Source organism: Spermophilus citellus, assembly GCF_964194105.1.
Source record: "Spermophilus citellus genome assembly, chromosome: 6".
Lineage (NCBI taxonomy): Eukaryota > Metazoa > Chordata > Mammalia > Rodentia > Sciuridae > Spermophilus > Spermophilus citellus.
Genome location: NC_138187.1, coordinates 150,015,911 through 150,043,593, shown reverse-complemented (window position 1 = coordinate 150,043,593; position 27,683 = coordinate 150,015,911). Strand labels below are relative to the sequence as shown.

Here is a 27,683-nt window from a genome sequence, read left to right as displayed (position 1 = left end):
TAAGCATCTCTATCAGGAGATAGAGATTATAAAAAATAATCAAACAATAATTCTAGAAATGAAGGAAACGATAAACCAAATTAAAAACTCAATTGAGAGTATCACTAACAGAGTGGAGCAAGTAGAAGCCAGAACGTCAGATAATGAAGACAAAATATATCATCTTGAAAAGAGTCTAGCCAACTCAGAAAGGCTGGTAAAAAATCATGAGAAAAACATCCAAGAGTTAGGGGATAACATAAAAAAACCAAACTTACGAGTCATCGGGATAGAAAAAGGTACAGAGATTCAAACCAAGGGAATGAGTAACCTGCTGAATGAAATAATTACAGAAAACTTTCCAGAAATAAAAAAGGAAACAGATATACAAAATGAAGATGCATACAGGACACCGAGCACACAAAATCACAGTAGACCAATGCCAAGACACATTGTTATGAAGATATCCAATATACAGAACAAACAGAAAATATTAAAAGCTACAAGAGAAAGGAGACAGATTACATTCAGGGGTAAACCAATAAGGTTAACAATGGATTTTTCATCACAGACACTGAAAGCAAGAAGGTCATGGAACAATGTATTTCAAACACTGAAAGACAATGGATGCCAACCAAGAATTCTGTATCCAGCAAAATTAAGCTTCAGGTATGACAACGAAATAAAAATCTTTCATGATAAACAAAAGTTAAAAGAATTTGCAGCCAGAAAACCAGCATTGCAAAGCATTTTGAGCAAAACACTACACGAGGAAGAAATGAAAAACAATAACCAAAACCATCAGTAGGAAGTGCCTCGGTAAAGACAGAGGGCAAGAGGAAAGAATCATGGAGAAACAAACTAAATTTTTTTTAAAAGGATAAATAATCAAACATGGATGGAAGTACAAACCATATATCAATAGTAACTCTGAATGTTAATGGCTTAAACTCTCCAATAAAGTGACATAGGCTGGTATCATGGATTAAAAAAACAAATCCAACAATATGCTGCCTCCAGGAGACACATCTGATTGGAAAAGACATACACAGGCTGAAGGTGAAAGGATGGGAAAAAATATACCACGCACACGGTCCTTGTAAGCAAGCAGGGGTGGCCATCCTCATATCAAATAAAATCGACTTCAAGACTAAGTTAATCAAAAGGGATAAAGAAGGACATTATATACTGTTAAAAGGAACCATTCACCAACAAGACATAACAATTATCAATATTTATGCACCAAATAATGGTGCTGCGACATTCATAAAACAAATTCTCCTCAAGTTTAAGAATCAAATAGACCACAACACAATAATTATGGGTGACTTCAACACACCTCTCTCACCATTGGATAGATCCTCCAAACAAAAGTTGAATAAAGAAACTATAGAACTCAATATCACAATCAATAACCTAGACTTAACTGACATATATAGAATATATCAACCATCATCAAATGGATATACTTTTTTCTCAGCAGCACATGGGATCCTTCTCAAAAATAGACCATATATTATGCCATAGGGCAACCCTCAGTAAATATAAAGGGGTGGAGATAATACCTTGCATTTTATCTGATCATAATGGAATGAAACTGGAAATCAATCTTAAAAGAAGGAAGGAAAAATCCTACATCACATGGAAAATGAACAATATGTTACTGAATGATCAATGGGTTACAGAAGACATAAAGGAGGAAATCAAAAAATTCTTAGAGATAAATGATAATACAGACACAACATATCGGAATCTATGGGAAACAATGAAAACAGTTTTAAGAGGAAAATTCATCGCCTGGTGGTCATTCCTCAAAAAAAGAAAAAACCAACAAATAAATGAGCTCACACTTCATCTCAAAGCCCTAGAAAAGGAAGAGCAAAACAACACCAAATGTAGCAGAAGGCAAGAAATAATTAAAATCGGAGCGGAAATCAATGAAATTGAAACAAAAGAAAGTATTGAAAAAATTAACAAAACTAAAAGTTGGTTCTTCGAAAAAATAAATAAGATCTACAGACCTTTAGCCATGCTAATGAAGAGAAGACGAGAGAGAACTCAAATTACTAACATACAGGATGAAAAAGGCAATATCACAACAGATGCTACAGAAATACAGAAGACAATTAGAAATTATTTTGAAAACCTATATTCCAATAAAATAGAAGATAGTGAAGACATCGATAAATTTCTTAAGTCATATGATTTGCCCAGACTGAGTCAGGAGGATACACACAATTTGAACAGACCAATATCAATGGATGAAATTGAAGAAGCCATCAAAAGACTACCAACCAAGAAAAGTCCAGGACCGGATGGGTATACAGCAGAGTTTTACAAAACCTTTAAAGAAGAATTAATATCAATACTTTTCAAGTTATTTCAGGAAATAGAAAAAAAGAGGGAGCTCTTCCAAATTCATTCTATGAGGCTAACATCACCCTGATTCCGAAACCAGACAAAGACACCTCAAAGAAAGAAAACTACAGACCAATATCTCTAATGAACCTAGATGCAAAAATCCTCAATAAAATTCTGGCGAATCGGATACAAAAACACATCAAAAAAATTGTGCACCATGATCAAGTAGGATTCATCCCTGGGATGCAAGGATGGTTCAATATACGGAAATCAATAAATGTTATTCACCACATCAATAGACTTAAAGATAAGAACCATATGATCATCTCGATAGATGCAGAGAAAGCATTCGACAAAGTACAGCATCCCTTTATGTTCAAAACATTAGAAAAACTAAGGATAACAGGAACTTACCTTGACATTGTAAAAGCTATCTATGCTAAGCCTCAGGCTAGCATCATTCTGAATGGACAAAAGTTAAAGGCATTCCCTCTAAAATCTGGAAGAAGACAGGGATGCCCTCTATCACCACTTCTATTCAATATAGTTCTCGAAACACTGGCCAGAGCAATTAGACAGACGAAAGAAATTAAAGGCATAAAAATAGGAAAAGAAGAACTTAAATTATCACTATTTGCAGATGACATGATTCTATACCTAGAAGACCCAAAAGGGTCTACAAAGAAACTACTAGAACTAATAAATGAATTCAGCAAAGTGGTGGGATATAAAATCAACACGCATAAATCAAAGGCATTTCTGTATATCAGCGACAAAACTTCTGAAACAGAAATGAGTAAAAACACTCCATTCACAATATCCTCAAAAAAAAAATAAAATACTTGGGAATCAACCTAACAAAAGAGGTGAAAGATTTATACAATGAAAACTACAGAACCCTAAAGAGAGAAGTAGAAGAAGATCTTAGAAGATGGAAAAATGTACCCTGTTCATGGATAGGCAGAACTAACATCATCAAAATGGCGACATTACCAAAAGTTCTCTATAGGTTTAATGCAATGCCAATCAAAATCCCAATGGCATTTTTTATAGATAGAAATAGATAAAGCAATCATGAAATTCATATGGAAAAATAAAAGACCCAGAATAGCAAAAGCAATTCTAAACAGGAAGTGTGAATCAGGCGGTATAGCGATACCAGATTTCAAACTATATTACAGAGCAATAGTGACAAAAACAGCATGGTACTGGTACCAAAACAGGCGGGTGGACCAATGGTATAGAATAGAGGACACAGAGACTAATCCACAAAGTTACAACTATCTTATATTTGATAAAGGGGCTAAAAGCATGCAATGGAGGAAGGATAGCATCTTCAACAAATGGTGTTGGGAAAACTGGAAATCCATATGCAACAAAATGAAACTGAATCCCTTTCTCTCGCCATGCACAAAAGTTAACTCAAAATGGATCAAGGAGCTTGATATCAAATCAGAGACTCTGCGTCTGATAGAAGAAAAAGTTGGCTCCGATCTACATATTGTGGGGTCGGGCTCCAAATTCCTTAATAGGACACCCATAACACAAGAGTTAATAACAAGAATCAACAAATGGGACTTACTTAAACTAAAAAGTTTTTTCTCAGCAAGAGAAACAATAAGAGAGGTAAATAGGGAGCCTACATCCTGGGAACAAATTTTTACTCCTCACACTTCAGATAGAGCCCTAATATCCAGAGTATACAAAGAACTCAAAAAATTAGACAATAAGATAACAAATAACCCAATCAACAAATGGGCCAAGGACCTGAACAGACACTTCTCAGAGGAGGATATACAATCAATCAACAAGTACATGAAAAAATGCTCACCATCTCTAGCAGTCAAGGAAATGCAAATCAAAACCACCCTAAGATACCATCTCACTCCAGTAAGATTGGCAGCCACTATGAAGTCAAACAACAACAAGTGCTGGCGAGGATGTGGAGAAAAGGGTACACTTGTACATTGCTGGTGGGACTGCAAATTGGTGAGGCCAATTTGGAAAGCAGTTTGGAGATTCCTGGGAAAGCTGGGAATGGAACCACCATTTGACCCTGCTATTGCCCTTCTCGGACTATTCCCTGAAGACCTTAAAAGAGCATGCTACAGGGATACTGCCACATCGATGTTCATAGCAGCACAATTCACAATAGCTAGACTGTGGAACCAACCCAGATGCCCTTCAATTGATGAATGGATAAAAAAAATGTGGCATCTATACACAATGGAGTACTATGCAGCAATAAGAAATGACAAAATCATAGAATTTGCAGGGAAATGGATGGCACTAGAGCAGATTATGCTTAGTGAAGCTAGCCAATCCCTAAAAAACAAATACCAAATGTCTTCTTTGATATAGTGAGAGTAACTATGAACAGAGCAGGGAGGAAGAGCAGGAAGAAAAGATTAACATTAAACAGAGACATGAGATGGGAGGGAAAGGGAGAGAAAAGGGAAATTGCATGGAAATGAAGGGAGACCCTCATTGTTATACAAAATTACATATAAGAGGTTGTGAGGGGAATGGGAAAATAAACAAGGAGAGAAATGAATTACAGTAGATGGGGGTAGAGAGAGAAGATGGGAGGGGAGGGGAGGGGGGATAGTAGGGGATAGGAAAGGTAGCAGAATACAACAATTACTAATAGGGCATTATGTAAAATTGTGGATGTTTAACCGACGTGATTCTGCAATCTGCATTTGGGGTAAAATTGGGGGTTCATAACCCACTTCAATCTAATGTATGAAATATGATATGTCAAGAGCTTTGTAATGTTGTGAACAACCAATTAAAAAAAAAAGTAAAAAAAAAAAAAAAAGAAAACCATGGTGCAATCAAGGCTAATGACGGACTGGCTGTCTCGCAGGTTGCTGTTTAATTACGGTGAGTGGCAAGGCGGCGATCGCTGTGTGTTTATCTTCTCACTCTGTGAAAGAGTAGGAAGGCTGGGTATTTTCAAAGAAGTAAAGCCGAGATGGAAATTAAAAATACTGTGTTTTTTTTTTTTCCTGTGTTGACACCCTTTCTTCTCCAATTTCTTTCTTTTTTTCTTTTAGCTGCATTCTTATGGCTGTGTCATAGTGGTTGAAGCTTCTGGGTGCTATTATTTGCTATCATCACTAAGAGGATTGCCCATCGTGGCCACTTAATGGACTGATCCCTCAACCCGTGAGGGCACACTGAGCCTGAGTCCTGTTGGAATGGCAAGGCCACTCAGGGAGACCAGTGTGCCACTGAGCCTGGCTGACCATGCATTTCTAATGAGCTTTCCATGGAAAGTACAAACGTCCAAATGCTTCCCAGCAGCCTGCTGTGTCCAGAGCAAAAGGACTGGAGACAGGGTCAGGACAGTACCATAAGCAGGTATCAGTGTGGATAGAGGACAGTTATACCCACAGAGGTGGTGCTGGTGGTATGACCTGTGAGAAAAGAGCTGCGTTCTGGAAAATCAATTCCCAATATCTTGGCAAAGCAAAGATCATGAAACAAAAGGGGGAGCAAACAGCAAAATAGGGTCTGAATTCCCCCTCCCTCTGCCTCACTCTTCTCTTCCATCCGTGGCTGTGTCTGGGTCCCTGATTATGGGTTCCTATTACTCCTCCCTTCAAGAGTAAGTGCTCAGTGCTTTCTTCTGTCAATCCAACTTTTGAAAACGAGATAAAAGAAAACATCAGATTTTTTGCTCCTATAACGAAATACCTAAGAAAATCAACTTAAAGGAGGAAAGATTCATTTTGGCCACATAGTTTCAGAGATTTCAGTTCAGGTTTGGCCAGCTCCATTGCTTTGGGCTTGAGATGAGGCAGAGCATCGTGATGAGGAAGATTTGCACATCTTATGACAGCCAGAAGCTGACAGAGAGAGATAGGAAGAGACCTGGACAAGATATGGTCCCCAAAGACGTGCTCCCAGGGACCTACTCTGTTCAACTAGATCCCACCTCCTACGGTTTCTACCAACTCCCAATAGCCCGTCTAGCTATGAATCCATCACTAGATTAGTCTACTGATGGTCTTAGACCCCTCGTGATCCAGCCACTTCCCAAAGGCCTCACTCTGAACACAGCTGCATTGGGGATCAAATCTTTAACACAGGAGCTTTTGGGGGACATTTCAGATCCAAATCATAATATCAAGGAAAAAAATAAATAGATGGTTGGGTGCAGAGGCACACGCCTGTAACCCCAGCAACTTGGGAGGCTGAGGCAGGAAGACCAAGAGTTCAAAACCAGCCTCAGCAATGGCGAGGCACTAAGCAACTCAGTGAGAACCTGTCTCTAAATAAAATACAAAATAGGGCTGGGGATGTGGCTCAGTGGTTGAGTGCCCCTGGGTTCAATCTCTGGTAACCCCCCCCCCCAAATAGAAATAAAAAGCTGTAATATTCTGAACTAGAAAAGCAAGTTACGGGGCTGGGATTGTGGCTCAGCAGTAGAGTGCTCCCCTAGCATGTGCAGGCCTGGGTTCCATCCTCAGCACCACATAAAAATAGAGGTATTGTGTTGTATCCACCTACACCTCAAAAATAAATATTAAAAAGAAAAGAAAAGAAAGTTACTCAGAGGAATTCACACATCATTGAAATACCAATTAGAACCATTAGCAAGATGTTAGCACTGACTTTGAACTCTGTTTAGGTTTAGCCCTGAACCATTCAGAAGGAGATGGGTGTCATCATTATAATCAAAATACACAAACAGTTCCCACTTCATAGGTATTTATCAGATATATTGGACCTGTGTGTGTCTTGTAGTTATCCCAAAGGAAGATTTAAACACACACACACACACTCCAGTCTCAAGCCTTTAGCTAGGTTGGATTTCCCTTTAAAGAATTAAGAGTTTTGACTGGGTGTGGTGGTACATGCCTATAATCCCAGAGATTTGGGAGTCTGAGGCAGGAGGATCGAAAGTTTGAGGCCAGCCTCAGCAACTCAGGGAGACCCTCAGCAACTTAGTGAGACCCTGCTTCAAAATTTAAGAAAGGGCTGGGAATGTAGCTCAGCAGTAAAAACCCCTAGGTTGGATCCCCAGTACTAAAAACAGAGTTTAAGAGTTTAAACATGGCCTTGATGGATAAATAAAACGAAGGCAGAAAAGCAAAGAAGACTGAAAAGAAAATATGTTTGTTAATAGTTAAAATGTTGGCATCTGATTAATAAGAATCAACCAGTTGGCTTTGTGCTGATTCCCCTCTCACCATGGGCCTCCATTTCCACGCCTGCACCTGCACAGGAGTGTTGATGGCATGAGCATCCATCTGACTGTGATGCTGGAAAGACAGTGAGTTGGTCCACACGTGCTGTGAATGACCCAGAGCCATTCCTGACGCAGCATGGAGCAAAAATGAACAGGGCACATTCCGGGTATCTTAGGATCACAGGTGTGGATTACCCTGCCAAAGCCACTTTTAATTTCATTATTCAGAAAAATTAACCGTATTGGAAAACCTTTTAAAAAAAAACAGGCAAAACGAATTCATTTAGATTTATATGGGAAGCTCTAGGAGAGCAGTCTATTCCTTTTAGTACCTTTCTTCAATAAACCTCTGTTTTCCTTGGTTTCCCTTTTATAGACAAAGGTAATGGGTACCTCCAGTGTCTTAGGCAGCTCAGGCTCCAGTCACAGAACAGCACAGACTGTGTCACTTGAATGATAGAAGCTTATTTTTCTCAGCTGTAGAAGTCCAAGGTCATGGTGCCAAGCTGGTCAGATTTTGAGGGGGACCCTCTCCTAGGCTGAGATGGCTGTCTTCCTGCCAAGTTCTCACATAGGAAACGGGAGGGAGAAACTCTCTGGCTCTTCTCAGGGCACCAATCACATCAGGAAGACTCCATCTTCAAGACCTCATCTAAATCGAATCATCTCCCAAAGATCTGACTTCCTAATACCATCACATTGGGAGTTAGGCCTTCAATGGATGAATTTGGGGGAGAAAAGAAAAAGAATGAAAAAAAAAAGAAAAAAATGAAACACATATGCTATTCAGTCCATAATACATTATACTTAAACTGGGAGTGGTGGCGCATGCCTGTAATCCCAGCAGCTCAGGAGGATTTCAAGTTTAAAGCCAGCCTCAGCAAATTAGTGAGGCACTTAGCAACTCAGTGAGACCCTCTCTCTAAAATATGAAAAAGGGATGGGGATGTGGTACAGAGGTTGAGCACCCCTGGGTTCAATCCTCAGTACCAAAAAAAACAAAAAAAAAAACAAAAAAAAAAAACAATTATACTTAAAAATAAGGAGCAGGGAGCCAGGCCTGGTGGCACATGCCTGTAATCCCAGCAGGTCAGGAGTCTGAGGCAGGAGGATCACAAGTTCAAAGCCAGCTTCAGCAACTAGGCCCTAAGTGACATAGTTAGCAAGAACCTGTCTCAAAACAAAAAATAAAATTAAAAAGGCTGGGGATGTGGCTCAGTGGTTGAGCATCCCTGGGTTCAATTCTTGGTACCAAAAAAAAAAAAAAAAAAAGAAAAGAAAGAAAATAAACACACAGGGCCAGGTGTATAGCTCAGCGATATAGTTCTTGCCTAGCACATACAGGGTCCTAGGTTCCATTTCACTACTGAAAATGGAAAAAAAAAAAAAAAGAAAAAGAAAAGAAAAAAATGAAACTGATATACTATAAATGGTTTCATAGGACCAAGCATTTAGGAGCAAAATATAAGCACAATATTTAGGAATAAGAGAAAATTTATGATGATAAGGGTATCTTTGAAGATTAAAATGTAACTTTGCTGGGGAAGGAGAATACTGTTTTGGAAAGCTGTATTTATAGTGTTTGAAGATATTTAGAGATTCTAACAGTATGGAAAGTCAAAGAGGTGACAAGGCCAAGAAAACATTTGGTTTTCATTCTTTTTATGTAAATATGTTTATGGTCAACTTAATGATTCTGGCTCATTAGGAAGTTTATTTTGTAATAAAACGTGGAGCAGATTCAGTCTGTGCTGACCAAGGAGATTTGCCGCTGCTCCTGCTTCATGGGGAGGGCAGATGCAGATGTCCACCAGTCTGCACCTCCCTCCGTTCTTCCCTCTCTCTTTTCCACATCCCTTGAAGAAGTACCGAGGTCCACTGTCCCTGCTGTGGCTGGGTGTGAGAAAGTGCGAGGTGATGGTGGGAATCCACTCCCATGGCTTAAATTTGTCAGGGAAGGGAGCAAAGGGATCCCGGGGATTCCCAGAATGAGTTTTCATATTGAAACAATATTTATCAAAGCAGTTAATTTCGAGAGAAATTCCTGTCCAACAAATAGGCCAGTGTGGCTTGTTTTGTGACCATCATGTTCATGAGTCCCTCCACAGAAGTTTCATACTTTCGCCTTTTTTTAAGTCAGTTCCCTGAGTTTCAAGTCCTTCAAGTTCTGCTGGGTACTTCTGTAGACTATTTTAAGAACCTCACTATCATATAAAATGTTGCTTTTAAAGAATAGTTTCTCTGAGAAAGAAACAATACAAACAAAGTACAATCTGTCCAGGACCTGGTAAATTGTTTTCCACCTAGGTGCCTAATAAATGTTTGCTGGGATGGGATTGGAGCTCAGTGGTAGATCACATTCTTAGCAAGTGTGAGTGAGGCCCTGGGTTTAATTCCCAGCATACAATATGGCAAGAAGTAAGAGAAGGGAAAATGAATACACTTGAAGCACATATTGAATGCTTCTCTAGATAAAGGAATTATGATGATTTTTAATTCTCTTCAGACTTAGCTGAGCTTTTCACATTAACAAAAATTTCCACAACGAACATGTAGTATATTGAATAATATAAAAACTAGCTTTAAAAGTTCACAGTAGGGATAGGCTTTCATCTACACAGGTAGGCAGTGCTTGTTCTATGGCCTTCTACTTCTGAAGATATCAAGTCAAAGGAGACCCTTAAGAAATCTTTGGTGCCAATCAGTGTCTGAGCCTTGAATCTCTTCAGAGTTTAACCCGGGTCAATAGTAGAGAGCTTGGTCCATTCAGGGTGGTCTATGCAGATGAGAGAAAGAGAGAGGAGGGAAAGAACAGGGTGTGTTGTACTCAAAGTTCCCTTCATATATAGATACAGACAGAGAGGCATGTGCACACACATTATTTATTTCATCTCAGGAGAAGTTTTCAGGCATGGCCTACAGACCCCAGGGAGAGGTTGACTGTATTTGGATAAATTCAGCAGCAATCCCCCTTCTACTTTAAGAGGGAACATGGTGAGGGGGGTGGAAAAAAGTACTCCAAATTTGAGGTTCAAATGTATCTTTGAAATAACAGTAATTATCATTAATAATATAATAATATTTCAAAATTCTATTTACTGATTTCTTACCATGAGTCAGGCACAACGCAAAGTGCCTTACATCATTGCCACCTCATTTTATCTTCCATTTACTTTCACAGCAAGCTTGTGAAGAAGGAACTACTAGTTATCCATCCCATCTTACAGATGAGGAAAAAGAGGGAAAGATATCAACCAAGTTACCAATGGGAACAGGGATGGTGGCTGCCAGCCCCTGATTGAAACTCAAATGTGTCTACTCTCCCCTCTTAACCACTCCTTTTCAAGTGGCTGCACTACAAAGAATTAGGGTTACAAAGAAAAAATAAACTAGAATATGTATAAAAATAATAACAAAGAATATCCAAGTTTCATTGCAGGAACAATGTGACACTAGCCCGTCAGGCTGATAAAAAGATGGAAAACGGGAAGACCATTTAAAAAAAAAAAAAGCTAATTTCCTAGACATTAATGGGTGATTACTAAGTCATTTCATTAAGCTGAATTATGAATTTGCTTTTCAATTAAGTGTCTCATCACTGCCACTGCTCTGTGTCTCTTTCCACTTCCAACTTCATCTTGGCCAAACGTGGGAAACGACTGGGTTTGTGAGTAATCCGCGAGGCCCTGGGAGGACCTTTTGCCTCTATTGTTTTCTTGGGTGTCCTCACTCTGGGTGCCTGACATTCCTCGCGTGTCTAAGGCAATCAAGGAGCAGTGCAGCGCGGGGGAAGCAGCACAAAAGACATCCAAGGCTATGGGTGTAGGGAGATCAATTCAGGGCTCATCAAACACCCAGCGTGCCAGGGAGAGGAGAAAAACACGCTTTTCCAGAGAGTAGGAAATTGGTTGACCTTCTGTGAGATGCCGCAAAGAACTGGACGCATGAAGTGGTGGACCGTGATATTTTTAGACCCCAAACCATCCCCCAGCAGGCGCGGCCCCAGCCCTTGGGTCCTAGGAGGCCAGCAAGGGGAGAAGGGCGCGGGGCTCCGGTCTTGCCTTCCAGCGAAGCGTCCACCCAGTCGCCGGTGCTTCATTCATCATGCAGGCGCCGCAGCTTCGGGGCAGGGTGGAGGCGGTTGGTTGGCCCGGCCGCGGAGGCTGGCTGCGCCCGCAGGTCCAGCGTAGCCTGGGAGGGGAGGGGCCGCGCGCAGGCCGAGGATGCCCAGCCTTCTTCCCCCGACTGCTGCCACCAGGCACAGCCACGCGCTGGACCCGGATCTCCCGCAGAGCTGCGCCCGCGCGGGCTCGCGAGCAGTCCCTCGGCTCCCACGTTACCACCCAAGTGACAGGCCCAGGAAGGCCACAGGGACACAGCTTTGCAGTCCGAGTCTCTTCTCCAGTTGGCCTCCCCGCGCGAGCGCGCGCGCGCAAACACACACGCACATGCACACACGCGCGCGCGCGCGCGCGCACACACACACACACACACACACACACACACACACACACACATATATCCCTCCTGCAGCCCGGCGGCCCCCGAGCCCGCGCCCCAACCCTGCCTCCCCAGTGTTCCGCGCCCGGGCGGCCTCCGCAGGCCCCTCCCCGGGGGAGGGGAGCAGGACGCGCGCGGGAGCCGGGCGCGGGGAGGGACTGGCGGCGGGGGAGTGTCTGGCTGCCCCCGCCCCTCGAGTGAGTGACTGGGCGAGGAGGTCCCCTCCCTCCCTCCTTCCCGGTCCCCTCCCTCGCTCGCTCCCAGCCAGCTCCCGCTCGCTCCCTGCCCACTCCCGGGGGGACGATCCGTGCAGCGGCCGCCGCGGCCACCGCTTCTTTCACACTTTAGTTGGGAGCTGCGCGCCGCGCTCAGTTACTGGAGAGCTGGCCGCGCGCCGCCGCCTCCTGCACGCACGCACGCGGGCCCGGCTTCGGGGTTTTCTGCTGTTACTCCAAGCAGCGGGGAGGAGGGGGAGACCCGGACACACTGTGGGGAGGAGGAGGAAGAGGAGGAGGAGGGAGGAAGAAAAAAGGCGAAGAGGCAAGGGGCGGGGGGCGGGAGGCTTGCCACCTTCAGCCCCCCCGCGAGCGCCCAAGGTAAGCGGGAGCCATCACCAGCCAGCCCTGGGGCGGGGGGAGTTGTCGCCGCTGCCCGCCCGGGCTTGGCTCCCCGGGCATCCCCGGGTAGGTTGGGAGGGAGGCCTGCGGGGTGTCTGCCGCGCGGAAGGGATGGGAACCGCGGTCGTGGCGCTGCCGGCGCTGTGCCCGGGCCCGGGCTGCTGCTGGTGCGGGGCTGGTGGGGCTGCTGCAAGGGACAGAAGCTTGGGTGGGGGAGCTGCAGGGGACGTCTGCCTGCCGGGGTGGAGGGGCTGGGATGCGGTTGGGGCTGCTGACGACTTTCGTCACATCGAGGCCTGGGTGGCTGGTGTTAGACACCCCTCCCTTCCCACCCGCACCCCCCGCCGCCCTCAGCCTTCCTGCTCTTCTCTAGCTTTGCCTGTAAGCACTGTACTTTGCACGCCGGAGCTGCAAAGAAAAAACAAAATTTAGATCCTTTGCTAAGTATCCAAGTCCCTTCTCTTCGCTCGTACCGACTGATGTGTTTATGTGGGTGGTGGGATTCCGGGGTTCCTGAAGTTTTGACCTTTCCGGGGTGGCTTGTTTCTGTGCATGTTTGCCCTCCTCGGCGTATTTATCATTCGTGCTCATTCGAGCAGCCAGAGGGTGCTTGGTTATTGTGTACGAAACAGATTTCACTCCTCTCTGCAGGCAGTTTGCGAAGTGCGGCCGCCGCGGCTGCCTCTGGTCTGCTGGTTAATGCCCTTCCCTATCATCCACCCTGCCCCCCTCTCTCTACAGAGGGATTTTTTTTTTTCTTTCCCTTTCCCCACTTACTGTTTGTGTGAGAGAAGTCCCTGAGCTCAAGGGCTCTCACCACCCATTCATTTCTTTTCTAAAGCTGTGAATGGCTCAGGCATCTTGGTAAAAATTGGGGTGGTTTTCTTTGCTCCAAGAGTTGCATGGTCAAAGATAAAAATATACCCACATAAACACGCATTAATCCTGAGAGATGGCAAGCACAGTTTGAGAGAGAAGTGATTTATTTCCAATAGGAAGTTGACAGCCTATGAGATACCTCCATGCATGTGGGGTAGGAAAATTGTTTTAAAATAGATAGAGCTTATGTTCTCTGGCTGGAAGACAGCCATAAGTTCAGTTATTGGAGCAACTCTGAAAGTGATACGCCCTGATCAACCAGAACCTCAGTGAAGACACCTACTGTGACTCAGACTTGGGAGGGGGCTGACACACCATAGATTCCAAGCAGTACTTTTGTTTTTCTTTTTTCTTTTAGACCATTTGGGGAAATGACAAGTTCATTACACAGACATATGTAGTGAACCTTCCTGTTCAAGGGGATGGGCTCACCTTCTACCTAATGAGAATAACCTTTCATTTTGGTAAATTTGGGATGTACCAGGATGGGAAAAATCATGGGTGGAGAGGGCCTGAGCTACTTCAGCTCCAATGGGGGAAGAAGATGTTTCTGAGGGTCTTTTAGGTCCAAGATGCTGAATTTGGGGTTTTTCCTCCCCCTTTTTTATATTACTAGAGCTGAGTTATAGGATCAGTAAGAACATGTTCTGTATTGGTTGTTTAGAAATGCTGGTGATCAGACCTGGAAATGAATTTGGACTTGATCACCTATTTTTGTTTTGCTGCTTATAAAGTAGGAAGTGCTAGTGTGATAGAACAACCGAGTGTATTTATAGGCATTGTACTGATGCTAGGACTAGCACTTCATGGATCACAAACGCAGCATTGAAATGTAATCTCCCCTAATGTTTCCTGCTGTGCAGACCCAGCAGAGAACTGCTCTAGAAGGCTGCTGGGAAAGTCATGAAGACAAGGGATTGGTGGATGCTGCAGGAGGGGTGAGGTGCCCATGTTGTCTAGATGCCCATCTCATCTAGGGAATATTTCCCCTCCATTATGGCCTTAGGTGGTAGAGAAGATTCATATCCTCCAGTGTAAAAAGTTCATCCTAAAAGGATGTGAAGGTTCTAGCTTCCTTCTTCAGCGCTGACTCAGTTTCACTTTGAGTTGAGAGAACGGATTTCTGTTTTCTAAGCCAGTCAGTAATTCATCCTTCCTCCCCTCCCACCTTATTTTGTTTTACAAGGATTTTTGGCCACTGTCAAAGGTGATCTGGGTGTCTTGAAGCAGCACAGGGTATAAATCAAGAGTTTGCCCATTAATTCTTGCTATTTGTTGTGGCTGATTAAAACACTGTACCAAGGCATCATTCGCAGGTTGCTGGGGCCTCTGCACTGGGTTGAATTTGGGATCAGGCAAGCTCTGCCATGTTATATATAGTCAGAGCAGCTTGTTCTAGGCCCTTTGAGACCCCCTTCTACTGGATATGTTTTTTTATCAGAAAAGATAGCAGCAGGGGCTGGGACAGGGAGTGTTACCATTCCTCCCATCAGAACAGGAGAGAGCAGGAGACTTACTCCCATAGGGTCTGAGTATCCCAGGCTTCATTTGAACCTGTTATATCACTTGCAACCATATGAAGCACCTTTTCTGGCACACACATTTAAATACACAGATCGTGGGTCTCTCTGTCCTTCAAAGTTTCCTTCTAGCTCTTCTTTGAGAATGGCCCCAAGGAGAGAATATGACAATTAATTCTGGAGGGAGACTATAGAAGGAGATTGCTGACTAACAGAGAAATAGTCTAAACCTCATTGTCTTCTGATACAGTACTTTGTTTTTCTCCAGCTTGTTAGAACTAAACAGAAGGGGGTGGCATTGCTTTTGGGTGTCTTCAATGTATCTTCCCTCTTGCTGTTTTGCTGACATCTCAGATTGTGGGCACTGCTTGTTTTATATGGCTTAAACTGTTTAATTCTGGACCTCCCCACGGTGGAATGAAATCAGACTCATCAGAGAGTTAGAGATGAGGAGAGCACATGGATGGACGCCAGCACTCCAGTGAGCCCTCTGCATGGTACATTTCTGCCTATCAGTTGGAAGTGAAGATGGGACTTAAAATACCAGTTTACATGAAAATAGTTTAGATATAAAAATTGATATACCCCCACCTTTCAGGAATATATTGACTATGTAAATCAACTCACATATCTTACAAATAGGAATTCACTCAGATATTTCATGAAACTTAGGTTCATGAAAATGCAGAAATCTTGAAAATATTATTTTGGAAATGGATCTAATGAAGGTTCCCAAGGTGAATGGAGGGCTACAGGAGACTGTGTCGGTGTGTTTATTAATGTTTATTAATATTTTTAGCAAATCAATGCATTTTTTGTTATTTCATGGTTCTTCTTTGAGCTTCAATTTTAAAACCCCATAGCATAGGGGAAGAAAAGTTGTGTTTAAATAGATTCTTGTTGAAACATGGAAAGCAAGTTGCAATAGATAGTATAAAATACTGCTTAGAAAACTTCAAACCAGGACTTGAGTGCAGGAAAAATTGAGACAGTGAAACTATATTTTTCAAAATGGTGACAGTTTGACTTTCAGATATCATAATTCAAGAGCTTATCTGAAGTGGCATGTAAATTATATATATTCATATTTTAAAGTAGGCAATTATTTAGCTTGACTATCTCAGTTCTGAAGTTTAATTTTACAAGTTACAGTTGCAACAAGAAGCAACATGACATGATGTGGTTATGCAATTAGGACAGGAGTTGTTGGACGGCTGCTGGGCCCGGAGAGACACAGGCATGAACACACATAGTGTCTGCAGTCGCCAGGTTTTAAGAAGTTTCCTTACTTTCTTATTTAGTATGTTGCTGGAAAATGCATGTCCTAGGTTGTGGGCTGGTCACATAATGTGAGGTTGCTTTCTCCTTTCATGTATGGAAGGACATGTCACTGCCCTTGTCTGAAACGGAAGCTGAGAAGACTGATGAGCCAGGCTGCTGGAGGGTGGGGTGGATGGTCTCGCTCATCTCAGCAGACCCCCCAGCAGCTGGCACACAGCTCTGCACTTGGAAGTCACTGGGCAAGTGATCAAATTGAAGGAATTAACCTAATTAGTTAAGATCTGTAATGTGTCAAAACCTTGGAGACATACATTAGATGCAGACATAAATTTTAATAAACCTGTGTGATGGTTTATTAAGAGTTCCATATTATGCCTCAGGTAGGGTTTTTTTTTAATGTTGAAACATATATGACAAGAAAACACATCAAATGTGATGTTCTATCAGATAACTGGTATTCCTAGTGCGGGGGACATCTTCACTTGGAATAGACACAATTTCCCTATTTGACGAATACTCATTTCCTCATGATAGTGGCTTGGCCTTGTTTGTCGGAGGGTTCGTGAATAACAGTGCCTCCTACTTAGCGTGCCTGACGGTTTTCAAGGTCCTTTTTTCATGCCCTGTCTCATCTGACACTTGGCTGCAGTCATAGCATTCAGGGTTTTCCATGCTGGGGTCTCTCTTGAGTGCCTGGATCTAGGAGTGGTGGAGCTTAGGTAGCCCCAGCTTTTGATTACTACACTCACTGCTGCTCCCTCTCAAGTAACTTGGAAGAAGGAAAAGTGGACCCCTGCCTGGTTCATGGAGCTCCCCCAGGCTCCCAGCACCCTGTGGCTCTCTTGGAAATCTCTCCCCTCCCTTGGGCTGACTTGACCTCTTGGTCCTGCCCAACATCCCTTCCACCTTCCTCTTCTTTCTGAAGCTTTTTCATTTCTACATATTTCCATCCCTAAATCCCTCCTGCTTCTTACCCCGCCAGCATACTTGAGCCTGCAAGAGGCGAGTCTTTGGTGCCCGATGAGCTGTTCAGGCATTTCAACCCCTTCTCCAGAGTCACTTTCTCTCGGACTCCGCCCACCTGTTTGTCCAACCGTAGACTTCCTGCTCCCAGCCTGCGTCTCCCTTCTGCCCTCGGGCCCCTCTGCTGCTGTCCTACTTTGCCCCACGCCTCCTCCCCTGTTCCTCCCACCCACTTCTCCCCGTCCAGCCTTAGATCTTGCAGCGCTTACCTGCCTCTGCCTGTCTCCCGGCTCCCGCCATCTGAGCAGATGTGTTTATGGCATTCACGAATTGACGGCGCATACTTCACGCCTGGTTGGGGTGCGGGGGGGGGTGGATCAGAGCACCCTCCAGTTTAGGGATCTTTGTGTCTTTGTTTTCACTTTTGATTCTCCTGTGTTATATTGTTGACTTTTTAAGCCTCTTAAGCCATTTAATAATAGCCGAAGTACTTTGGTTCTTCACTTAGCTCTTATATCCTCTGTTGGAGGATAGATAAAGGAAATATCTTGATGATTATTGTTATTTTTAAAGATTTGGGACAACAAATCTTGGAAAGCGTTTCTGAGCTTTTCATAATAGCACCCTTCCCAAAGCTGCATTGCATGCCAGATTCTCCTTGCTAATCACTCAAGTGGAACGGTATATTTAGAATCATCTTCGTTACCCTTTTCTCCCCAGTTAGTTAGATAAATATGACTGTAACTTGAATCACGTTTTCTCCCCCCTCATTGTTGTGGTTTTACTGCTGTTCATGAAAATTTTGTAAAGCTCACAAGGGCACATTTATGCCAAGTAAAGATTCTTTGGCTGAGACCTAACTTTGTTGATTCTCCTGTAAGTTTGTAGCCTATGTTGAGTAGGTTAGTGGGGGGGGGGGGAGTGGTAAACTGAGGATTACTACTGGAAAAACATACCTCATTAACTTATCGTGTGTGAATGTGGATTGGTCTTTTTAGAAAATTGCACTTGAAAAAGTAGATCTAACGCAAATTGTGCAATATCCTGAGTGCTGTAGGGCTTTTGGAAGAAGGCGCTTTAGGTAAAGCAGGGAGATGATTGTAGTGAAGTAAGACTCCCTTTCTTTCTCTCTCTCTATCACTGAGCTATAGCCCTAGTCCTTTTTTTTTTTTTTTTTTTTTTTTTTTTTTTTTAAGACAGGGCCTTCCTAAATTGCTGAGGCTGGCCTCTAATTTATAAGCCTCCTGCCTCAGCCTGCCTCCCCAGTCACTGGGATTATAGGCAAGTGCCACTGAACCTTGCTGAATTCCATTTTTTGTTGTTGTTGTTGTTGTTTGTTTGTTTTAATGAAGCTGGTTCTATTCGAGTATGGTGGGTATTGCTGTAGTTTCAGTTCATTGTTCACTTGGTGATTTATGGCTTTGCCAGTCAGAGCTGGGTAGGAAAAGGGGACTGAGAGGGAAGTGGGTAGTTTTCACTAAGATATGGGGACCTTTTTTGTTTTGGTATTGGGGATTGAACTCAGGGGCACTCAACCACTGGACACTGAACTATTTTGTATTTTATTTAGAGATAGGTGCTCATTGAGTTGCTTCGTTCCTCACCACTGCTGAGGCTGGTTTTTAACTTGCAATCCTCCTGTCTCAGCTTCCCAAGCCGTTGGGATTAAAGGTGTGCACCACCACGCCTGGCTTGGTTGCTAAGGATGGAACCCAGTGCCTCACACATGCTAAGCATGCACTTTGCCAGTGAGCTACATCCCCCCAACTTTTGGGGACTTTTTTATACTGGCCATCACAGATGCAAGTGGTAAGTGACAGTGTCAGCAACAATTTAGGAGATATCATGTGTGCTACAGCCACCTCTTAAACCCCAAAGTCAACAAGGAGGTCTATGTGTGTGATAGAGCCCCTAGAGTCACACTACCATTTCTTTCATGAGAGGGTCAAGAGGTCCAGGGTCAAAGGAGAAGATGCTGCAGGTGAGGTCTGCACAGAGCTTTTTCGAGAATAGATAGTTCATACATGCCAAGGAGCGTGTGACTTGAACACTTTTTTTTTTTAATTTTGCCAAAAAGTAATTTTCCCAAGATAGTTGTTGTAACAGTTCTTACAGTTAACAGGTTATAAAGGAATAAGCAGCACATACTTTGTCCCATGTCTCAGGCAGACACTATTTTGATGAAGGAATTGACCAACCAGGAACCTTTTTGAGTTGCTTCATATTTGTTGAAAATTCAGTGTTCTGACATTTGTCCAGGAGTCCATGATGGTCTAGATAACAACTCCCCAAACAAATCTTACGCTTAGCTTCAGGGTCTCCCCAACACCAGCCCTTCCTTGTCTTGGGATATCTCCCTTTTATTGTTTCTCTTGAGGTTGAAGCAGTTTCTCAAATCTCAGCTCAAATCCCATCTTTTTCAAGGAACCCTTTTTCTGCCATAAGATTAGGTTCTCTATTCCTTCCATGAACTCCTGTGAAGTTTATTTTGTCTTTTTAATTTCATTATTCATTCTTCATTTACATTCTTCTTTTTGTGCAAGTACTGAGGATGGAACCCAGGGCACCCGTGCATGCTAGGCAAATGCTCTGCCACTGAGCTATACCCCAGACCATCATTTCTAGATTTTTTTTTTTTTTGGCCCCAACCAAATGTAAACTCTTCTATCTTTTCTCTAAGCCTGAAGGGTCAATTGTGCTGAATAAGTAGCTATTGGTTAATTGACAGCTAGTCGTTGATCTGAGGCTTGGGATTTTTTTTCTTTGAAAATCTTGCTCTCATGTACAAAAAGAGAAAGTAGAGTCTGGACTGAGAAAAGATAATGGGAATTAGAAAAAAAAAAATTGTTGGTCAAGGTTAAGGCACCTAATCTTTCTTATTAGCTCAGATAATTTATTGAACAAACATTTACTTTTGTTTGATGCTTTGTGTCATCTTGGTGCCTGGCACTAGAGAGATGCTGGAGATACAGAGATAACAAGGCCCAGCCCGGCTTTGGTGCGGTTCTCAGATAAGCAGGGGAGTTGACATGCGAACCATGATGTATAGTGAATAGACAGAGGTGCTTTGGGAACTGAGACAAGAAAACACCCAGCTGGGTCTAGAGATAGGCCAGCAGTACACCCCAGTTTCCCTGGGGCAGTCTTGGTTTATTCTCACTGTCCAAATGTTAATAATAGCACCCCTTTACTCTTGAAGAAAGTCCCAGGTTGGGCAATAGGTTATATGGTTCCCCAGCATCGAGAAGTCTAGAAGGCTCCAGAGAAGGAGGTATTTGGGCTTTTCTATTGAAAGCTGCACAGGAGTCCTCTGGGCTAAGGCTCACATTTCCAAAAATATTGGGGCACTAACATTGGTTCAGTCGTTTTATTTTTATTGTTTCACTGTGGACTTGTAGGTTGGTTTGTAGATTGACATCTGGGGTCAAAAGGTTTGGGGGCAGATGGAAGATGAAGTAGGGCATTTCAGGCAGAAGACACACCACATGGATGTAGATCACTGTGGCTGGACTTTCCATGTGTGATGGAAAACTGGGGAGATGAGGCTCTTGGACCATGCGAAGCCTTTAGGTCGTATTATAGGGTTTGATGTTTGCTCAAAATACAAGCAATGGGCTGGGTGTGGGGGAGTCACATGCCCATAATTCCAGAGATTTGAAGACTACTGCAAGAGGATCCCAAGTTTGAGACCAGCCTCAGGAACTTAGTGAGACTCGTCTCAAAATAAAAAACAAAAAGGGATGGGAATGTAGCTCAATGGTAAAGTACCCCTAGGTTAAAATTACCAGTACTCCCTTTCTGCCCCCCCAAAAAGGAAAGAAAGAATATATATATATATATATATATATATATATATATATATTCATTCATTCATTCATTCATTCAATGGAAGATGTTGAAAGATTTTAAAGAAGGAAGAAACAGAATTTTCCCACAGATGGTTCTTTTGTGAATGTAGGTAAGCGACTAGAATAGGGACAGAGACAGAAGGGTGAATTCTAGCACCAACTTGGTAGGCCATGCTGAGAGCTGAGTTAATCCCTTCCAGTGGAGAAGGGAAGCACTTAGGAGAAGAATTTCGTAAGCAGAATTGATAGGTCTCATAAAATTGGGCATTAGTCTGAGTGATGAAGGGAATAAAGGATAATTGCAAAATTTCTGAATGGATCCTACTTGAGGTGGGCAGACATGGCGTTGTGTGGGGAAGTAGTAATTAACTCAGTTTGAAATAATGATGTATTCTCTTAGGTGGTGATACCTGCTAGATCATTGAAATTCTGACCTGAATTTCAGAGGAGAGTTTAAGATAGAGTACAAGTTTGATTTCTCAGGGAATCGTCTGATTCCATGGTGAGGTCAGGTCCCTCCCTCTGGCCCTCTTGCTGCACCACCACTTCTCCCCGACACGTGTTCCCAGTATTATAACCGCACCTTCATTTCTGTGATTCTTTGATGATCATTAATCCTGGTAAGATTTTTACCTCTTTTTTTTTTAATCCTCTCGATTTGAAATGACACCCATCACACAAATGAAGTGCAGCACCTATTTGTTGGAATAGATGAGGGAATGAATCAAAGATTTTTTCAAATGTGGGGTCACCATTGTGGGTTGATGTGAGATCAATCACTCAGACCCAGTGAATTCCAGGAAAGACTACCCAGTAAGATGTGTGATAGAAAAGGATGGGGATGGAATTTGAAAGGTGCGGGGCCTCAGAGGCAGGAGAACCAGGCCAGAATGGGGAGTGTCAGGAAAGAAAGAGGACCAGTTCTGGTGGAATTCTAAGCACTAAGAATTCTCGCATGGAGAAATAAAATGATACTGAAGAGGGTTCCTCAGGATTTAATGTCTGTTACTAATAGAGGTGGAAATCTTTACCTTATGTTGGAGGATTCCAGGTATTTCCTCACTGTTTAAAAGGCTGCCTGGGTACTTTGCATTGCGATGTTATATTGGCTTATGGGGAGTCTGTATTTTTATCACTTTGTTAGTTTTGTATGCCTTATCTAATTTATGCCACCACCTGATGTAGTAAAAATTTGGAGCAATGTTTTGGGAGGATAATGAAACAGCATGTTTAATCATTTATGAGTGTGTGTATTGATTTATAAGGGAATAAAAAAAATGAGTATTTACATCCTAGCAGATGAATAACCGTCAACAGTAGCGACACATTAAGCTTCAACTTTATAACAAAGGATGGTTAATTGTATAATTCCAGAAGTGGAGGCTGAGAAGCGGTGTCATTAAAGGTATGTCATATAAATAGGGAAATCTTTTGCAGAGATCATCTGTCCTTGTTCTCAGTCTCCACTGAGAGTCTCCCCCTAGAGGTGTGGGAGGCCTCTTGATATAGAGGCTTTAGGTTCAACAGATGCTATCCCAGTTCATCTTCCTCTATCTATCTTGGTGATTCTGAATAACAATGGCAATAATTGAAAACAGTAATAATAGAAGCTAACAGATCTTGAGTGCTTACTCTGTGCTCAGGTACTGTTGTTAAGTACATGACATGTATTATCATCTTTAGTGCTTGCAACACTAGTTACAACAACTACTAAGAGGGCCATTGTGTTTGGGATCTTCACCAAGGTCTTATGGCTGATAAGTTGGCGGTGCTGAAACAGGAATCTAGGATCTTCTGCTCTCCAGAAAGCTTTTAATGATCAACTACTCTGGGCCAATTCTGCTCTCCCTCTCCCAATTTCCCCTTACCTACTGGATCTTTCTGGAGCCAGTCACAGACCTTGTATTATCTTGTCTTTGCATAATAGATATGTCTAGGGCTGGGGATGTGGCTCAAGCGGTAGAGCGCTCGTCTGGCACGCGTGCGGCCCGGGTTCGATCCTCAGCACCACATACCAACAAAGATGTTGTGACCGCCGAAAACTGAAAAATAAATATTTTTAAAAAATTCTTTCTCTCTCTCTCTCTCTCTCCCTCTCTCTCTCTCTTAAAAAAATAATAATAGATATGTCTAAAAGATGAGGCCCCTTTTCTTTTAAAATAACCATAATATCAATACCATGCCTAAAATTTTTAAACAATAATTCTTTCGTGTCAAATATCCTGTCAGGAAGCAAATTTCTGCGATTGTCTCACAATTATTTTTAATGATTACTTTGTCGTATTCAGGATCTGAACAGTTTCTACACTCGAGAGATGAATGCATGGATTTTAACAAAATTTATGTGTTTCAATTCCTTGCACTTATTTCCTTTGAAGCTCAAATTGTCTTTGGTCAGCAGGATACTCTTTATTTATGTCTTCCATTTTCTATTTTTCCCTCTTCCTTTTCAACCTTAGCAGTTTGTGGAAGAAGCCCCCCGTTTTGGCATACAGGATTCCTTGCATCGTGTAGCTTGCTAATTGCTGCTTCTTTTATTTTCCTGTGTTTCTGGTATTCCCTGTAATCTGGTAGTTTGACCTGAATTGGAAGCTTGATCAGATGCTTCGGTAAAAGTCCACGGTAGAAAGTGTTATATACAGTCCCTTACGTCACCTCTGCATTTGTGGACACACAGCCTCTTGGGGAAGTTCGGACTGATCATTGGATTTAGGCGTTGTCAGCCTGATTTCCCACAATGAAGTTGTCCCAGGCCCTTAGACACATTGGTGGCCCCTGTCATTTCAGTAAGGGTTATAAAATCCTGATATTCTGTTCTCCCTTCTACATTTGCTAGCTTGAGTTTTTCCCTCAAGAATAACTTAATTGCACCAATTCTGAGGTTACCTTGAGTTCTTGTTTGTGTGGGAAGGTTAAGGCTTGGTTTTCTCCATCAGTTTTAACCACCATCAGCATAAGTTAATTTTCTAGTATTCTCCAAATAAAACCAATGAGGTATTTTGGGTTGTTTTGTTTAAGAATCATTATGAATGCATGGATTTTAACAAAATTTATGTGTTTCAATTCCTTGCACTTATTTCCTTTGAAGCTCAAATTGTCTTTGGTCAGCAGGATACTCTTTAAATTGGCTTCTGAATCTGTTAGAGTATAATAGACTTTGATAGCTTCTTTACTTTCTGGTTTATTATTCAGGAGATTCAGGCTATTTCAGACTTATCTTGCTACCCCAGCTCTTCCTAGTGCTAAATGGTATTTAGAGACCAAAGTCCATGTTGTAGGGGCTCTCATTGCCTCAAGGCCAGCCATTATTTGTAGTTTTTTTTCAGTGGACAAAATTAGAAAAATATATATGTATGCATATCTATCTACTGAGACACAGATATAAGCTCATGTATATGTATATATATGTTTTTATGTATGCATTTGTATAAGACATTACACATGTACATAAACATACATGCATTTTGCATGTTGTTTTCTGTTAAATGTAACAATTATCTTTATTTTTTCCTCTTAGAAAAAAGGTAGCATACTGTAGTTACACATCTTCCCTTTTGCTCTAAAGAACATATTTCAGAGATTACTCTGGAGCCATATATGGAATTTTGTCACTGCATTTTACAGCAACAAAAATTCTGTTGTGTAAATGTATCTAAGTTATTTATTTGGATAAACTAGGTTGTTTCTAGTGTTTTGATTTTGCATTGTAGTGGAGAGCCTTTATTTTTGTTGAGGGGGGTTTATTTGCAAATGAAGCTAAAACCTGAGCTGAATTAGATGCATAGCGGAACTAACTGTGTAATGAACAACAGCTTTGGGAATATTTATGTTGGTGCCAATCTATCTTTACAATAGTTTTCTAGAAGTGGAGTTGCTGGACCAGAGGATAAATGCATTTCAGTTTTGCCAGATATGGTATTCCCTTCCTGTCTTCAGGGCATAGTTTCACAACCCCAATTGGAAGTGTGATTTAGTACTACTAAATCCTATAAATACAGGTTTTTTTTTTCTATATGTTCATATCTATGGTAAAATTTAAGTTACAAATTAGGAATAGTAAGAGATTAAAATAGAACAATTATGAACATTATACTGTAATAAAATTTATTTGGAACTTGCAAAATATTTATTTCACACTAAGTGGATGCTCACATTTGATATTTTTGAATCCTCACCAACAGGTATCAGTGAAACCTTTGTGTCTTTGTTATCTAGATAGTGAGAAATGATACTCTTTTGCAACTTTGATTTGTATCTCGAATATCATGAGTCGGCTTGAGCTCTTTTTCTTATTTTTATAGATCATTTGCTTTTCTTTTTCTGTGAATTGTCTTTTCATAGGGATATTATTCCTAATATTTGATGAACTTTTTTTTTTTCAGTTTAGCATCTTCTCTTCTTTTTCCAATTACGCTTTTTTTCCTGTTATACAAATTATTTCCCTTGGTGTGGTCAGTTTTATGTCTTTAATTGCCTCATGGATTTGAGTTGGCTTGAAAAAAATTCCCTTACTTCCAGGTTATAGAACAGCACTGTCCAATAGAAATATAATCCAAACCACATCTGTGCATTTTTAACAGCTACCTTAAAAAAAAGTAAAAAGAAACAGGTGAAATTAATTTTAATAATATATTTTATTTGATCTAGTATATCAAAAGTATTATTTCAGTGAGTAATCGATATTTGAAAGGAATTGAGTTATTTTACTTTATTTGTTTTCTGCAGTAAATTTTTAAGAATGATGTGTGTTTTAACTTTTGACATACCTCAATCTGGTCACTAAACTTTTGTTTTAAATGTTTTATCTGTATTTAGATTTCACATATCCACGTTGTTCCAAGTGTACTTGAAAGTTTTCCAGTACCTGAATCATCAGTTTTTCAATTTAAATTTAAAGTTAAATGAAGTGATATTCAATTCCTCAGTCACATTTGCCACATTTTAAGTGCTCAGTAGCCACCTTTGGACAGTGGCCGCCATTTTGGAGTGCATTATGATACGGAGGGTCACTCATATTTTCTTCTAGTACTTGTGTGGTTTTATCATTAGCATTTAAACCTCTGACCTTATTTTGATGAATGGTACTGGAAATGGATCTAGCTATCTTTTTTCTACATGATTATCTGGGTTTCACAAACATTATTAAAAAGTCCATCTTGACCCACTGATTTGAGATGTGCTTCATTATAGAATTAATATCTGTAAATAATCAGCTGTATTTTTGCATTTTCTATTTAGTTCTGTCCCTTCATGCGCCACTGCCCTGCTGTGTTAATCACAGAACTGTATAATATGTTTTAATATTATAACCATTCATGGTGTGATGCTATCTCTTGTCTACCAGATTGGCAAACCTGTCAATCTCAGGCTTTTGGCAAGAATGTGGAACAAAAGGAATATGCATATGATGCTGGCAACATTATAAATTGGTTCAGTGTTTTGGAAAGAGGCTTGGAATGTTTTGCAAAATGGTCCTTTGATTCCCCTTAGCCATCAGCATGGCAGGGCATGCTCTTGATTGAGCAGGTAAGGCTGGAGTGGGAGAGTTTTTCTCTAATAACTCTGTTTGCCATGCAAATATTATAATTTTTTTTCATTTGAGTTGGGTCATGTAAGAGCTTAAACTCTGACATGTGTGAGGATGAACAGAGCAAGCAGAGCCATTCATAATAGCAAGACACTTGAAGCAGCCCACGTGTCTATCAGTAGTACACTGAATAAGGACATTGTGCTACGTTCATCTTAAAGCATAGTGAGAGTAACCACAGGTGTGTATGTCATACTATATTATTCTTCTATCTTGCTTCTCCACCCAGCATTATGCTTTTGCAATTCAGAATGTTGAGTGGAAAAGTAAGAGAGAAGAATAATGAATGCAGTATGATTCTATTCATGTAAAGTTCAAAAATGCTAAAATAAAGCAATGTATTGTTCACATGTGAGAAGACTGTTCAGAAAAACAAGGGGATGATTGAAATAATCTGCAGGAGGGTAGTAGATTCTTCTGGGGTGAAGGATAAGTTGTGCTTGGAAGGAACCCACACAACACTTCAAAGGTACTTGTGATGATCGGATCGGTAGGTAGGTACATAGATACTCATTTTGCTTTTATACATTAGGATAAATGTGTATCGCGTGGTTATTTTTTAACAAGAGAAACACTAACAAAAATCCAGACCCAGGAATAGGCCAACCAGAACTCAAATAACCAAGTTTATGCTTGAGAAGAACTTCTGTCAAGTATGAAACATGGGCTCTTTTTCTTATTTAGCAGCAGTAATTTTTGATTGGTTATATGGAAGAAAATTTGCTTTTAGTGTCTGTGTCAAGCAGCAAGAAATCTGTCATCGTGTGGTATGCACACTTAAGTAACTATTACATGGTACAACTAGTCATGTGTTTGTGGGTATTTTGACATTAAGTAATTTTTTTGGTACCACTTACACAAAAATATCATCATGGCCAATTGTTGGTACCAGCAATTGAATCCAGGGATGCTTTACCCCTGAGCCATTTTTTATTTTGATAGAGGGTC

General features: G+C 41.5%; 1 protein-coding gene across 3 annotated transcripts in view; it reads left to right on the top strand.

The window, feature by feature from the left end:
• The first annotated feature begins 10,529 nt into the window (after positions 1–10,529).
• LOC308651644 (uncharacterized protein C1orf21) overlaps positions 10,530–27,683 on the top strand; it is a 206,254-nt gene continuing 189,100 nt past the window's right edge. Inside the window, exon 1 of one of the 3 annotated variants that reach the window (XM_081299048.1) lies at positions 10,530–12,636. The gene's annotated coding sequence lies outside the window, so the exon portion shown is untranslated. Of the gene's footprint in view, positions 12,637–12,699; positions 12,724–27,683 lie in introns of those variants that run through there. The other 2 variants (XM_081299047.1, XM_081299049.1) reach the window with 2 other exon arrangements.